This window comes from Prionailurus viverrinus, chromosome A3, assembly GCF_022837055.1.
Source record: "Prionailurus viverrinus isolate Anna chromosome A3, UM_Priviv_1.0, whole genome shotgun sequence".
Classification (NCBI taxonomy): domain Eukaryota; kingdom Metazoa; phylum Chordata; class Mammalia; order Carnivora; family Felidae; genus Prionailurus; species Prionailurus viverrinus.
In genome coordinates, this window is record NC_062563.1 from 9,946,894 (window position 1) to 9,960,352 (window position 13,459).

The 13,459-nt window shown below is 41.4% G+C and overlaps 1 long non-coding RNA gene across 1 annotated transcript in view; it reads right to left on the minus strand.

The window, feature by feature from the left end:
- Window positions 1-507: 507 nt before the first annotated feature.
- The window catches only part of LOC125162797 (uncharacterized), a 51,220-nt gene continuing 38,268 nt past the window's right edge, over window positions 508-13,459 (minus strand). Inside the window, exons 3-4 of the long non-coding RNA XR_007151180.1 lie at window positions 1,282-1,379; window positions 508-811 (exon numbers count right to left, since the gene is read on the minus strand). This is a non-coding gene — a long non-coding RNA (uncharacterized LOC125162797). The remainder of the gene's footprint in view (window positions 812-1,281; window positions 1,380-13,459) is intronic.

The window sequence follows — 13,459 nt, forward strand, 5'->3', positions numbered from 1 at the left end:
TAAAAAAAAAAAACTGGGAAAGGTAAAGTCAGGTCAAGCAATTCGTGTGCTTCGAGAGAAAACATTTTCGCAATTTCACCTAGCTTGATTCACGTAAGTAGTAGATCCCCATAAAAATAACAGCGTGTACTGTGGTGTCCTAAGCCCTTCACACATTTTGGGTCATTTAATCTGCCCACCTCTCCTATGAAGTAAGTATTGTTATGGTCCAATTTCACAGATGAGGAAACTGAGGCTCAGAGGGGCTGAGTGACTTGCTCTGGGTTCATTGCTAGCACTTGGCAGGACCCTGAGGGCATTTCAATATGTGTCCCTGGGCACCAATATATGATACAAGCATGTAATAAGAACAGCTAGCATGTATTACCCACCTTGTGTGTTCCAGGCACCAGAAGAGGCTCTTAAAATACAAGTCAGTATAAAAAGAAACCTCATGGGATGCAAAAAGGCTTCAAGCGAGAGGCTTCAAAGGTTGGAAAGAGAAAACTGTTACATCGAGTGCACAGAGGAAGCTCAGGAATTTTCCCTGAGGAAGCAAGAATTGCAACGGACCTTGAAGAAAAAGGAATAAAATACACAGAGATGTGGTTTGGGACACAGCGGCCTTTAGCTGGCGGGAACTGAAGAAATGGCGGGTTGCCAGCGGGAAAATACAGGTCACAGCCCGGGAAGAACAAGGGCAAGATCAAGGCAAATCTGGACCCTATTTCTTCATGCTTCTTGATATTTCTTGAAGTGTCAGCAACGTGTCACGTTCTGGAAGAGACGTGGATGAACGGACCTTGGACCCCGCCCTCAAAGAGTCTGCACTCTGGAAAAGAAGAATGGAGTGTGCATGGAGGCATCTGCAATTTGAGGAGGAAGCAAACATGGCCGAGCAGAGCCACACACGTACCCGACCGTCCGATGAACCCCTTCACCTCACTGCTGGCCCTGCACCCCACCAGGAAACACCGCGAAGTCACCGTCCCCCACCACGCCTTCTCTGGCTAGCTCACGAAGGGCGCCCGCCTCCCCAAAGGACAATTCAGACAGTTGAGTGTCTCCATCGCTTCTCCCTCTTCCTCACCCCCAACCTCCCAGGCACCAAGCCCTGCCAACCCTCCTTCTTTCGGGTCTCCAAAACCCATTTTCTTCTCTCCTCGCCCTCTACCCCAAGCCTAGCCCGGGCGGCCACCTTCTCTTGTCTGGATTGTTCCCACCACCTTGTCTCCGGATACCTCCCTTTCCACAATCACGCCATTTTCCCCGAGCTTCCTGTACGTATGTATTTTAACTTACCTACAGCGTATTTTTCTCTGCCGTAGCCCACTTGATCTTGTGAATAGGCATATAACGAGGATATACAGACTGACAAGTTATCAACATCGAAAATCTGTCTAATGCAAACAATAGCAATTCAGATAGCATGACAGGCTGCTAATCATCTCTACAGTTAGTGGCACAATGGTTAAGTCAAGTTTGGGGAGTCTAACAGGACCCAGCTCCCAGGGCTGTGTGACCACGGGCACCTTAGTCCCTCGGTATCCCTTTCTATAAACTGGGGCTAATAATAGTACTGGGCTTCGAGGTATTTCTAAAGACTGGATTAAATAGTGCTAATCCTAAGGACGTAGCACAAAGAATAAGTGCTCAAAAGTTGTACTGTTTTTATTATAAAGGTTATTATTATTGTCATTAGGTCGTCAAAGGCCAGGCCAGCCTCACCGACGTATAATCAAGGACTCCGCGACCCCTGGAGGTCCTCGGGGGCCTTGGGAGCAGTGCAAAAACCAGCGTGGTTTGCCTCAATTAAGAAGAGAGAAATGGTTTCTTCTCCGTGTTGTGATTTTAAGTAATATCAATGTTTCATAAAACTTATTAGTGTAGGTCTAGGTGAAACAAAAATAAGGTAGCACACCGAGAAATTAATTTTAAACAAATTACATGTAAAATGCAAGGATTCATAATATTGTTTCTAAAGCAGTCTACACTTAATAGCATATATTTTGCTTTATGAAGCTCCCAGCTTTAGATTAATCATATTGTTTTTGATTTACTACTCCATATAATAATTGGCTTATCTGTGATATTAATATGCATGAATTTTTTTGTTTACTTCTTCAAGAAAGCATTCAGCCTGATGTGTATAATATGTTGATTTTAATATGCAGTGGATGTGTTTATATGCAGGTTAAATTGGTTTGCATTTATACTAAACAAGAAAACCAAAATGCAGAGAGGTGCTGGGACCTGAGGAACTCTCATTAAAGTATAAGAATCCATGAGAGAATTTTCAGCTCATTCTCTCCTGCTAGTCTGGCCATAGATCAAAATTTACCCTGCCTACCTACATAGGATGCTGTGTGTATTTTTAGGGAGACGGAGAGGTATTTGAGTCTGGGTTTCTCCCATAGCAGTGGTTCTCAGTGAGGGAAAGGGGAAAGGTTTTTTTGTTTGTTTTTTTTTTTACCTCCAGAGGACATTTTGGCAATGACTGGAGACATTTTGGGTTGTCACGACTGGTGGGGCTTGGGGAGGGAGGACGCTACTGACATCTAACTGGCAGGGGCCAGGGATGCTACTAAACATCCTACAATGCACAGAACAGCTTTCGAAACAAAGAATTATCCATCCCAATATTTCAAGAATTCTGAGGCCGAGAAACCCTGTCCTGCAAGAAGAAAGGTTTCAAAAGAAGAATGACTGGACATTTTTGAGCTTAAATAAGTTGGGGCTACGCAACTTAACCCTTGCCACACAAAAACAAATCACTGTGTGTTTATAAGCAAATGATTTCTATATCTTTCTATATATTTACTCATTTATCCAACAGATATTTATCCAGTCCTTACTGTGCATCAGAGACTATTCTAGACAAAGTCTTCACAGAGCTTACATCCATAGATAGAGATGATAGATAGATAGAGATGATAGTGATTGAAAAATATGATAGATAGATTGATATGATATGATGTAGTGGGTAAGAGCTATGGAGAAGTATAAAGCAGGTTAAGGAGATGGGGACTTCTGGAAACGCCTTGCTAAAGTCATGACACTTGAGAGGGACCCAGCTGAAGGAGAGAAGAGACCCAGGCAAACACACGGAGGCACAGAGAGCAGCACGCGCAAGAACCGTAAGGTGGAAATGCATCTGGCAGGAAGGAGCAAGGACACTGCACTGCAGGGAAGTGAACATGAGAAAGAAAGAGATGAGGTCAGGCATAGTCAGGGGCTGAGTCCTGGAGAGCCGTGACAGCCCCGCTAAGGACTTTGGGTGTTATTCTTTTTTTAATGTTCATTTGTTTGTTTTGAGAGAGAGAGAGAGAGAGAGAGAGGGAGGGAGAATCCCAAGCAGGCTCCATGAGGTCAGCACAGAGCCCGACACGGGGCTCAAACTCACAAACCATGAGATCATGACCTGAGCTGAGATCAAGAGTGGAACACTTAACCAACTAAGCTACCCAGGCGCCCCCAGATGTTATTTGAAGTATGACACCTTCATAGTACATAATATATTTGGAGTTTCTCTTCCTCATTCCAAAAATAATCCATACTCATTGGTAAACTCAAATGTGTACACACACACACACACACACACACACACACATATTAAGCACTGCAGATATAATACTTGAAAATACACCAAAACACTAACATTAAGTTTGGTGTCTATTCCTCCAAGTTCTTTTCCATGCATATACTAACACCACCATATGTACTATTTATTTCTTCATTTATTCATTCATTTATTACAAGTAAATATACAAATATATATATATATATATAGTTTGGGGCCACTTTCTTTTTTCCCATTTATTTCTACAGGTTTTGGTCTTGTTTTGTTTTGTTTTTAACTTTTCCAGCTACTCACTGAAAATCAACAGGGAAAGGGGGAGGGAACGTTTAAATGAAATTTTACTCAAGTTCCTCACATTTCCACATCTAGCAGAAAATCAAGAAGATCAGAAGATTAAGAAAAAATTGACAAGATAAACCAACGAATAACCAGATACTGGGATAGGCAGCCAAGGGCTTTATGATGGCAGATCTCTCTATTTTTTTTTCTCTCTTTAAAAGAGAGAGATGGGAGGGGCGCCTGGGTGGCGCAGTCGGTTAAGCGTCCGACTTCAGCCAGGTCACGATCTCGCGGTCCGGGAGTTCGAGCCCCGCGTCAGGCTCTGGGCTGATGGCTCGGAGCCTGGAGCCTGTTTCCGATTCTGTGTCTCCCTCTCTCTCTGCCCCTCCTCCGTTCATGCTCTGTCTCTCTCTGTCCCAAAAATAAATAAAACTTTAAAAAAAAAAAAAGAGAGAGAGATGGGGGAGGGGCAGAGGGAGATGGGGAGAGAATCTTAAGCAGGCTCCACACTCAGCACGGAGTCAGACTCGGGGCTCATTCCCATGACCGTGACATCGTAACCTGAGCTGAAATCAAGAGTCAGATGCTCAACTGACTGAGCCACCTGGCGCCCCTGATCTCTCTATTTTTAAAGTGCCTGCTTTATTCCCTTTACTAATGCATTGTAGCTTTCTTTATGGATAACTCGCATGCCTTTTGTTAGTTTTTTCCTGGGTGGCATTTTCTCTCTGGAACACATCACTTCCCTGTTTAAAACCCTTCGAAGAGACCTTATGGAGCGCTGGGGAAAGGCCAGATCCTTAGCCTGGCACCCAAGCTCTTCCTCATTAAGGATTGGCCCACCCACGCTTTCCAAAGCTGCAGCCATTTTCACACACATTTTATGAACTTTCAGACACCTTCCCCTTGGTGTCCTCCTGTCAAGAACATCTTTCCTCTTTGCTTTCCCTCGGAGACACACTTATCCTTCAGTACCAGCTAAACAAAAACAAAAACAAAAACAAAACAAACAAAAAAAAAACCACCTGTTAGAAAAACTTTCAATGACCCTTTAATCAAGGTCTGTGGCAGGAGTGGACCCGGAACCATTTCTCTGTTATTTCAGTTGACCTCCCTCACCTGCTATTCTCTCCGGAGTTTCCTCCCAAACCCAAAACAAAGAGAAGCCACAAGACCAACTCTGACACGGAAAAATTTGGACAACTGTTCACAGGGAGAGTAGGGGGCTCCCAGTGAAGAGGGGTCACACTGGGACTGTAGGAAAGGAGGAGCTGGAACCAGAAGAGTGACTCAGGCTTCGGAAGAAGTAAAGAAAATGGAAATCCTAAAACTACAAGAGAGAATTCGCTACCAATGGGATTTTGTCTCCAGGAGCACAGAGCAGGGGGCAAGAGACCTAATGCCCAAATATCCCTGTGCAGAAAGTGCCACCAAATGATCTGAGGTACCTGGAAACCCTCTAAGCAAAGAGTGAAGGACCTTTGTATCTTGAGTAGGGAGAGGGCATCAAGGGAAATCCCTGGCCCCCGAGCAAGATAGAACAGGAGAGAAACAGAAATATTCTGACGCATGTTTCCCAACAATGGAAAAGGAATCTCCAAAGAGCCCATGGCTTACCCATCTGCTAGGTCCAAGGCCATGGAGGCATTTCAGAACAGCTTCAATAAAGTAGAAACCTCTCCTCCATCCACATTCTCCTTGGAACAAACTTGTAGATACTGAGTGATGGGGAAAAGAGAAGGTGGCTACGCCCCTACTTACGGGATGTAGGCTTTCCTAGAAAGCGTGTCTAAGAGAAGAAGTTTCATTTGAAGTCAAGTTCAGAGGTTGGCTTATTACATGGGGCAAAACATTCCAATTTCTGAACTAAGATTGTTTTTAGCAACTTAATGTAACTGCAGAAATTTCTATTAAAATGAGCGATCCAAAAAAAAAATAATCTAGGGTCAGAGGAAAAACCCTCCCGGTTTAATAAAGTTTTAAGCAATGGTGGGAGATAAAATAAAATTGTTTTATGTTTACACACCATTATCCCCTAACTTGTTTAATGTTCTATTATATATATAAAGCCTCTGCATAGCATAATGTCTTACACATGGTAAATTCTCAATAAATGTCCTTGAAAGAACAAAAACATCCTTGAAAATTACCATCTCAAGATAAAAGAAAGAGTAAGAAGACAAAAGCCCCGTAGGTAACTTTTAGCCCACTTCAATTTAAAATGACATTAAAAGTATTATCCCATTTGTTTCTGGGCACTTGAAATCTTCTCCCTCATACCCATCCCTACATATTAAATCTGTGGATAAATGAGCTGGACAAGAACCCAAAGTTCCAGGGAAGAGAAGGCTTAGGAAATGGCTCTCCACCTTGGAGAAGAGCAGTGGGAAACTACCCAGAGTCCCAGATACTCAAGTGTTCAACTAGTTGTGCCACCATAACACAAGCTTCCAGGAGGGAGCCAAGATGGCAGAACAGCATGGAAGTTTTTTTATGTGTCTCGCGTCCATGAAATACAGCCAGACCAACATTAAACTATCCTGCACGCCTAGAAAACTGACCTGAGGATTAAAACAACAATCTGCACAACCTGAACCACAGAATTCAGCAGGTACCCGTCACGGAGAGGTGAACTTGGGGAGAGAGAAACCGCAGAGGGCAGGGAGGTGCTTTTGTGGGCAAAGAGAGGACAGAGAGGTGGGAAGAATACGGGAAAAGCACCCCTCCCCAAAAGCAGCTGGAGAGTAAGTGGAAAATTGGAAACAGCCGCAGGGACTGAACTAAAAAGGGAGAAAGGAGAAAGGAGAAAGGAGAGGGTTTAAATTCCATTAAGACTATAAACAGGGGAAGCGCAGAGTCTGAAACTCCGCAGCTTGATACCTGGCGGTGTTCAGGTGGGAAGGGCGAATCCCCAGGAGCAGAGCGGGGTCTGGGAGATTCTCAGGCCACGCAGGAAAAGCAGTTCCACTGCTGGAAGGACATTTGGTAGAGACTGTTGAGGCCACCTGGGCCCAGCAGACCCCAGAGAACAGCCACATTTGCTGGTGCTGGAAACAGGTCATTAAGGGAGAAGCCTGGTGCCAGATGTGTGTTGTGATTTTCCATAATCCCTGAAAAGCTGCTGCTACACTATCTCGCGAACTTTTTCTGGGGCAGGCTGGCACCTGGCCGCAGTCTCGGGGCACCGGCAGCAGCAGGGTCCTGCAAACTTTCCGGGGTGCAGCTGGCACCCGGCCATTGCTCAGTGAGACCCTCGGCAGAGGGGCAGAACGGGTCAAAGCCGCAGTCCCTCAGAAGGAAGGGGTCGGGAAAACAGCCGCATCTGAGACAAAACTCGGGAAAGAAGTGCCTGGGGCTTGGTCACAGAGGGTGAAAAAGCAGGGAGTGGATGAAAGCTGAAGACAAAGGATGGGTACGCGATTGCTGATCGGAGATAAGAGAGTTCCGATACTAGAGACTGGGTAGCCGGGTGACGCCATTTTCACTGCCCCCATGCATGCCCATACGCACCTACAAGCGCCACAACACTCCACCCCAGTAGGCTACCAGCGCCATCTAGTGGAGAACGGAGCAGTTACACTAAGCCCCGCCCAACTGGGCCAACCTTGCTCTTCAAGAACAGAAGTCTCACTGCCTGATTAGTTTATGGACTATAAAGCACTTCGTATTCTGACTTTTAGGGGAAAAACAAGTAATTACAGTCGTATTTCAGTCTGTTAGCAGGTCTACCTATTCAATTTTCTTTCTTTCTTTCTTTTTCCTTTTTCTTTTTTTCTCTTTTTCTTTTCTTTTTCTTAAATACAGAGGGAGAAAAAAATTCATTTTTATTTTCAATTTTTATTAAAAATGTTTTTCTGGGGCACCTGGGTGGCTCAGTCAGTTAAGCGTCCAACTTCGGCTCAGGTCATGATCTCGCAGTCCATGAGTTCGAGCCCCGAGTCGGGCTCTCTGCTGATAGCTCAGAGCCTGGAGCCTATTTCAGATTCTGTGTCTCCCTCTCTCTCTGACCCTCCCCCATTCATGCTCTGTCTCTCCCTTTCTCAAAAATAAATAAACATTAAAAAAACTTTTTTTAATGTTTTTCTTTAATTTTTTGCTACTCTATTTTTTACTTTTGTGTAAATTTTTTCAAATTCTAGTTTACTTCCATCATTCCATTTTAGTCTACTTCATTGTATTCATTTTTTCAAATTTTCACACAATTTCCTTTTTTTTCTTCTTTCTCCTTTTTTCTCTAATATATCAAGCCACTTTCAACACCCAGACCAAAACGCACCTAGGATCCAGCATCATTTATTTGATTGTGTGTGTGTGTGTGTGTGTGTGCTTTTAATTTTTTAATTTTTGTATTTTTTTCATTTTAGTTTTCTTTTTAATTTTAATTTTTTTCTACCTCATTAATTTCTTCTCTCCCTTCAAAATTATGAAACGAAGGAATTCACCCCAAAAGAAAGAGCAGGAAGAAATGACAGCCAGGGACTTAACCAACACAGATACAAGCAAGATGTCTGAACCAGAATTTAGAATCACGATAATAAGAATACCAGCTGGAGTCGAAAATAGATTAGAATCCCTCTCTGTGGAGATGAAAGAAGTAAAAACTACTCAGAATGAAATAAAAACTGCTATAACTGAGCTGCAATCACGAATGGATGCCGCAGCAGCAAGGATGAATGAGGCAGAACAGAGAATCAATGATACAGAGGACAAACTTATGGAGAATAACGAAGCAGGAAAAAAAAAGAGGGAGATTAAGGCAAAAGAGCATGATTTAAGAATTAGAAAAATCAGTGACTCATTAAAAAGGAAAAACATCAGAATCAGGGGTCCCAGAAGAGGAAGAGAGAGAAATAGGTGTAAAAGGGTTATGTGAGCAAATCATAGCTGAAAACTTTCCTAACCTGGGGAAAGACACAGACATCAAAATCCAGGAAGCACAGAGGACTCCCATTAGGTTCAACAAAAACCGACCACCAACAAGACATATCATAGTCAAATTCACAAAATACTCAGACAAGGAGAGAATCATGAAAGCAGCAAGGGAAAAAAGTCCTTAACCCACAAGGGAAAACAGATCAGGTTTGCAGCAGACCTATCCACAGAAACTTGGCAGGCCAGAAAGGAGTGGCAGGATATATTCAATGTGCTGAATCAGAAAAATATGCAGCCAAGAATTCTCTACCCAGCAAGGCTGTCATTCAAAATAGAAGGAGAGATCAAAAGTTTCCCAGACAAACAAAAATTAAAGGAGTTTGTGACCACTAAATCAGCCTGGCAAGAACTTTTAAGGGGGACACTCTGAGAGGAGAAAAGATGAAAATATAAATAAATAAATAAATAAATAAATAAATAAACAAATAAATACCAAAAGCAACAGAGATTAGAAAGGACCAGAGAACACCACCAGAAACTCCAACTCTACAAGCAACATAATGGCAATAAATTCATATCTTTCAATACTCAATCTAAACATCAGTGGACTCAATGCTCCAATCAAAAGACATACGGTAACAGAATGGATAAGAAAACAAGATCCATCTATATGCTGTTTACAAGAGACCCACCTTAGACCTAAAGACACCTTCAGATTGAAAGTAAGGGGATGGAGAACCAACTATTATGCTAACGGTCAACAAAAGAAAGCCAGAGTAGCCATACTTATATCAGACAATCTAGACTTTAAAATAAAGACTGTATCAAGAGATGCAGAAGGGCATTATATCATAATCAAGGGGTCTATCCACCAAGAAGACCTAACAATTGTAAACATTTATGCTCCAAATGTGACAACACCCAGATATAGAAATCAATTAATCACAAACATAAAGAAACTCATTGATACTAATACCATAATAGTAGGAGAGTTCAACACCCCACTCACAGCAATGGAAAGACCATCTAATCAAAAAAAATCAATGAGGAAACAATGGCTTTGAATGACACACTGGGCCAGATGGACTTAACAGATATATTCAGAACATTTCATCCTCAAGCAGCAGAATATACATTCTTCTCCAGTACACATGGAACGTTCTCCAGAATAGACCACATACTGGGATACAAATCAGCCCTCAGCAAGTACAAAAAGATCGAGATCATACCATGCATATTTTCAGGCCACAACACTAGGAAACTCAAAATCAACCACAAGAAAAAATTTGGAAAGGTAACAAATGCTTGGAGACTGAAGAACATCCTGCTAAAGAATGAATGGGTTAACCAAGAAGTTAAAGAGGAAATCAAAAAGTATATGGAAGCCAATGAAAATGATAACTCCACAACCCAAAATCTCTGGGACGCAGCAAAGGCAGTCATAAGAGGGAAGTATATAGCAATCCAGGCCTTCCTAAAGAAGGAAGAAAGATCTCAAATACATAACCTAACCTTACGCCTTAAAGAGCTGGAAAAAGAACAGCAAATAAAACCCAAAAAGAGCAGAAGACAGGAAATAATAAAGATTAGAGCAGAAATTAATGCTATTGAAACCAGAAAAACAATAGAACAGATCAATGAAACCAGAAGCTGGTTCTTTGAAAGAATTAACAAAATGGATAAACCACTAGCCTGTTTGATCAAAAAGGAAAGGACCCAAATACATAAAATCAAGAATGAAAGGGGAGAGATCACAACCAACACAGCAGAAATAAAAAACATTAATAAGAGAATATTTTGAGCAATTATATGCCAATAAAATGGGGAATCTGGAAGAAATGGACAAATTCCTAGAAACATATACACTACCAAAACTGAAACAGGAAGAAATAGAAAATTTGAACAGTCCCATAACCAGTAAAGAACCAAATTAGTAATCAAAAATCTCCCAAAAAACAGGAGTCCAGGCCCAGGTGGCTTTCCAGGGGAATTCTATCAAACATTTAAGGAACAGTTAACAACTATTCTCTTGAAGTTGTTCCAAAAAACCGAAATGAAAGGAAAACTTCCAAATTCATTCTATGAAGCCAGCATTACCTTGATTCCAAAACCAGACAGAGACCCTACTAAAAAGGAGAACTATAGACCAATTTCCCTGATAAACATGGATGCAAAAATCCTCCACAAGACATTAGCCAACTGGATCCAACAATACATTAAAAAAATTATTCACCACAACCAAGTGGGATTTATACCTGAGATGCAGGGCTGGTTCAATATCCACAAAACAATTAACGTGATTCGTCACATCAGTAAAAGAAAGGACAAGAACCATATGATCCTCTCAACAGATGCAGAGAAAGCACTTAACAAAATACAGCATCCTTTCTTGATAAAAAAAAAACCCTCAAGAAACTAGGGATAGAAGGATCATGCCTCAAGATCATAAAAGCCATATATGAACGACCCAATGCTAATACCATCCTCAATGGAAAAACTGAGAGCTTCCCCCCTAAGGTCAGGAAGAAAAGAGGGATGTCCACTCTTGCCACTGTTATTCAACATAGTATTGGAAGTCTTAGCCTTGGCAATCAGGAAACACAAAGAAACAAAAGGCATCCAAATCGGCCAGGAAGAGGTCAAACTTTCACTCTTCACAGATGACATGATACTCTATATGGAAAACCCTAAAGATTCCACCAAAAAACTACGAGGACTGATTCATAAATTCAGCAAAGTGGCAGGATATAAAATCAATGCACAGAAATCGGTTGCATTCCTATACACCAACAATGAAGCAACAGAAAGAGAAATCAAGGAATCGATCCCATTTACAGTTGCACCAAAAACCATAAAATACCTAGGAATAAATCTAACCAAAGAGGTGAAAAATCTATACAGTGAAAACTATAGAAAGCTTATGAAAGAAATTGAAGACACAAAAAATGGAAAAAGATTCCATGCTCCTGGATAGGAAGAACAAATATTGTTAAAATGTCAATACTACCCAAAGCAATCTACATATTCAATGCAATCCCTATCAAAATAACACCAGCATTCTTCACGGAGCTAGAACAAATAATCCTAAAATTTGTATGGAACCAGAAAAGACCCTGAATAACCAAAGCAATCTTGAAAAAGAAAACCAAAGCTGGAGGCATCGCAATCCTGGACTTCAAGCTATACTACAAAGTGATAATCATCAAGACAGTATGCTACTGGCACAAGAACAGACACTCAGATCAATGGAACCCAGAAATGGACCCACACACGTATGGCCAACTAATGTTTGACAAAGCAGGCAAGAATATCCAATGGAATAGAGACAGTCTTTTCAGCAAATGGTGCTGGGAAAACTGGACAGCAACATGCAGAAGAATGAACCTGGACCACTTTCTTACACCAGACACAAAAATAAACTCAAAATGGATGAAAGACCTAAACATAAGACAGGAAGCCGTCAAAATCCTCGAGGAGAAAGCAGGCAAAAACCTCTTTGATCTTGGCCGCAGCAACTTCTTACTCAACACATCTCCAGAGGCAAGGCAAAAATGAACTACAAAAAACAAAAATGAAACAATAGCAAAAATGAACTACAGGACCTCATCAAAATAAAAAGCTTCTGCACAGTGAAGAAAACAATCAGCAAAACTAAAAGGCAACCGACTGGATGGGAGAAGATATTTGCAAATAACATATCAGATAAAGGCTTAGTATCCAAAATCTATAAAGAACTTATCAAACTCAACACCCAAAAAAACAAATAATCCAATTAAGAAATGGGCAGAAGACGTGAATAGACACTTCTCCAAAGAAGACATCCAGATGGCCAACTGACACATGAAAAAATGCTCAACATCACTCATCATCAGGGAAATACAAATCAAAGCCACAATTAGATACCACCTCACACCTGTCAGAATGGCTCACATTAACAACTCAGACAAAAACAAATGTTGCTGAGGATGCGGAAGAAGAGGATCTCTTTTGCATTGTTGGTAGGAATGCAAGCTGGTGCAGCCACTCTGGAAAACAGTATGGAGGTTCCTCAAAAAACTAAAAATAGAACTGCCCTACGACCCAGCAATGGCACTACTAGGCATTTATCCAAGGGATACAGGTGTGCTGTTTCGAAGGGACACATGCACCCCAATGTTTATAGCAGCACTATCAACAATAGCCAAAGTATGGAAAGAGCCCAAATGTCCATCGATGGATGAGTGGATAAAGAAGATGTGGTCTATATATCCAATGGAGTATTACTCGGCCATCAAAACGAATGAAATCTTGCCATTTGCAACTACGTGGATGGAACTGGAGGGTATTATGCTAAGTGAAATTAGTCAGTCAGAGAAAGACAAATATCATATGACTTCACTCATATGAGGACTTTAAGAGACAAAACAGATGTACATAAGGGAAGGGAAACAAAAATAATATAAAAACGGGGAGGCAGACAAAGCATAAGAGACTCATAAATATGGAGAACCAACAGAGGGTTACTGGAGGGGATGTGGGAGGGGGGATGGGCTAAATGGGTGAGGGGCACTAAGGAATCTACTCTTGAAATCATTGTTGCACTATACGCTAACTAATTTGGATGTAAATTTTTAAAAACTTTTAAAAATAATAATAATAATAATAATAATAAATAAAGGCATCCCATAGATGCTAAAAAAAAAAAAAAAAAAAAAACAGAAGCCTCCAGAAAATAAGGACTTTGTCTATAGAAATTTCGCCAAATGGCCA